Source organism: Rutidosis leptorrhynchoides, chromosome 4, assembly GCF_046630445.1.
Source record: "Rutidosis leptorrhynchoides isolate AG116_Rl617_1_P2 chromosome 4, CSIRO_AGI_Rlap_v1, whole genome shotgun sequence".
In the NCBI taxonomy this organism is placed as follows: Eukaryota; Viridiplantae; Streptophyta; class Magnoliopsida; order Asterales; family Asteraceae; genus Rutidosis; species Rutidosis leptorrhynchoides.
In genome coordinates this window covers 17,873,549-17,877,308 of record NC_092336.1, presented here as the reverse complement: position 1 = coordinate 17,877,308, position 3,760 = coordinate 17,873,549, and positions in this window count along the sequence as shown.

The window sequence follows — 3,760 nt, the reverse complement described above, 5'->3', positions numbered from 1 at the left end:
CATGCTTAAAGTTGCACCTTGGAAAGGCGTTGTTCGATTTGGTAAACGAGGAAAATTAAATCCAAGGTATATTGGACCATTCAAGATTATTGATCGTGTCGGACCTGTAGCTTACCGACTTGAGTTACCTCAACAACTCGCGGCTGTACATAACACTTTCCATGTCTCGAATTTGAAGAAATGTTTTGCTAAAGAAGATCTCACTATTCCATTAGATGAAATCCAAATCAACGAAAAACTCCAATTCATCGAAGAACCCATCGAAATAATGGATCGTGAGGTTAAAAGACTTAAGCAAAACAAGATACCAATTGTTAAGGTTCAATGGAATGCTCGTAGAGGACCCGAGTTCACCTGGGAGCGTGAAGATCAGATGAAGAAGAAATACCCGCATCTATTTCCAGAAGATTCGTCAACACCTTCAACAGCTTAAAATTTCGGGACGAAATTTATTTAACGGGTAGGTACTGTGGTGACCCGAACTTTTCCATGTTTATATATATTAATTGAGATTGATATTTACATGATTAAATGTTTCCAACATGTTAAGCAATCAAACTTGTTAAGACTTGATTAATTGAAATATGTTTCATATAGACAATTGACCACCCAAGTTGACCGGTGATTCACGAACGTTAAAACTTGTAAAAACTATATGATGACATATATATGGATATATATATATAGTTAACATGATACTATGATAAGTAAACATATCATTAAGTATATTAACAATGAACTACATATGTAAAAACAAGACTACTAACTTAATGATTTTTAAACGAGACATATATGTAACGATTATCGTTGTAAAGACATTTAATGTATATATATCATATTAAGAGATATTCATACATGATAATATCATGATAATATAATAATTTAAAATCTCATTTGATATTATAAACATTGGGTTAACAACATTTAACAAGATCGTTAACCTAAAGGTTTCAAAACAACACTTACATGTAACGACTAACGATGACTTAACGACTCAGTTAAAATGTATATACATGTAGTGTTTTAATATGTATTTATACACTTTTGAAAGACTTCAATACACTTATCAAAATACTTCTACTTAACAAAAATGCTTACAATTACATCCTCGTTCAGTTTCATCAACAATTCTACTCGTATGCACCCGTATTCGTACTCGTACAATACACAGCTTTTAGATGTATGTACTATTGGTATATACACTCCAATGATCAGCTCTTAGCAGCCCATATGAGTCACCTAACACATGTGGGAACCATCATTTGGCAACTAGCAAGAAATATCTCATAAAATTACAAAAATATGAGTAATCATTCATGACTTATTTACATGAAAACAAAATTACATATCCTTTATATCTAATCCATACACCAACGACCAAAAACACCTACAAACACTTTCATTCTTCAATTTTCTTCATCTAATTGATCTCTCTCAAGTTCTATCTTCAAGTTCTAAGTGTTCTTCATATATTCTACAAGTTCTAGTTACATAAAATCAAGAATACTTTCAAGTTTGCTAGCTCACTTCCAATCTTGTAAGGTGATCATCCAACCTCAAGAAATCTTTGTTTCTTACAGTAGGTTATCATTCTAATACAAGGTAATAATCATATTCAAACTTTGGTTCAATTTCTATAACTATAACAATCTTATTTCAAGTGATGATCTTTTTTTTGGAAAGGCAAACTCAGTCACTCACCTAATACTAACACGAATTTATACACCACGAAATGTCCTAAGCAGGACTCGAACTCTCAACCTCAAGGTTGTAAGGGTGAACTCGATACCGCCAAGCCATTGGCTCTTTGGTGAAGCCATCTAGTGATGATCTTACTTGAACTTGTTTTCGTGTCATGATCCTGCTTCAAGAACTTCGAGCCATCCAAGGATCCGTTGAAGCTAGATCCATTTTTCACTTTTCCAGTAGGTTTATCCAAGGAACTTAAGGTAGTAATGATGTTCATAACATCATTCAATTCATACATATAAAGCTATCTTATTCGAAGGTTTAAACTTGTAATCACTAGAACATAGTTTAGTTAATTCTAAACTTGTTCGCAAACAAAAGTTAATCCTTCTAACTTGACTTTTAAAATCAACTAAACACATGTTCTATATCTATATGATATGCTAACTTAATGATTTAAAACCTGGAGACACGAAAAACACCGTAAAATCGGATTTACGCCGTCGTAGTAACACCGCGGGCTGTTTTGGGTTAGTTAATTAAAAACTATGATAAACTTTGATTTAAAAGTTGTTATTCTGAGAAAATGATTTTTATTATGAACATGAAACTATATCCAAAAATTATGGTTAAACTCAAAGTGGAAGTATGTTTTCTAAAATGGTCATCTAGACGTCGTTCTTTCGACTGAAATGACTACCTTAAAAAAAACGACTTGTAACTTATTTTTCCGACTATAAACCTATACTTTTTCTATTTAGATTCATAAAATAGAGTTCAATATGAAACCATAGCAATTTGATTCACTCAAAATGGATTTAAAATGAAGAAGTTATGGGTAAAACAAGATTGGATAATTTTTCTCATTTTAGCTACGTGAAAATTTGTAACAAATCTATTCCAACCATAACTTAATCAACTTGTATTGTATATTATGTAATCTTGAGATACCATAGACACGTATACAATGTTTCGACCTATCATGTCGACACATCTATATATATTTCGGAACAACCATAGACACTCTATATGTGAATGTTGGAGTTAGCTATACAGGGTTGAGGTTGATTCCAAAATATATATAGTTTGAGTTGTGATCAATACTGAGATACGTATACACTGGGTCGTGGATTGATTCAAGGTAATATTTATCGATTTATTTCTGTACATCTAACTGTGGACAACTAGTTGTAGGTTACTAACGAGGACAGCTGACTTAATAAACTTAAAACATCAAAATATATTAAAAGTGTTGTAAATATATTTTGAACATACTTTGATATATATGTATATATTGTTATAGGTTCGTGAATCAACCAGTGGCCAAGTCTTACTTCCCGACGAAGTAAAAATCTGTGAAAGTGAGTTATAGTCCCACTTTTAAAATCTAATATTTTTGGGATGAGAATACATGCAGGTTTTATAAATGATTTACAAAATAGACACAAGTACGTGAAACTACATTCTATGGTTGAATTATCGAAATCGAATATGCCCCTTTTTATTAAGTCTGGTAATCTAAGAATTAGGGAACAGACACCCTAATTGACGCGAATCCTAAAGATAGATCTATTGGGCTTAACAAACCCCATCCAAAGTACCGGATGCTTTAGTACTTCGAAATTTATATCATATCCGAAGGGTGTCCCGGAATGATGGGGATATTCTTATATATGCATCTTGTTAATGTCGGTTACCAGGTGTTCACCATATGAATGATTTTTATCTCTATGTATGGGATGTGTATTGAAATATGAAATCTTGTGGTCTATTATTATGATTTGATATATATAGGTTAAACCTATAACTCACCAACATTTTTGTTGACGTTTTAAGCATGTTTATTCTCAGGTGATTATTAAGAGCTTCCGCTGTCGCATACTTAAATAAGGACGAGATTTGGAGTCCATGCTTGTATGATATTGTGTAAAAACTGCATTCAAGAAACTTATTTTGTTGTAACATATTTGTATTGTAAACCATTATGTAATGGTTGTGTGTAAACAGGATATTTTAGATTATCATTATTTGATAATCTACGTAAAGCTTTTTAAACCTTTATTGATGAAAT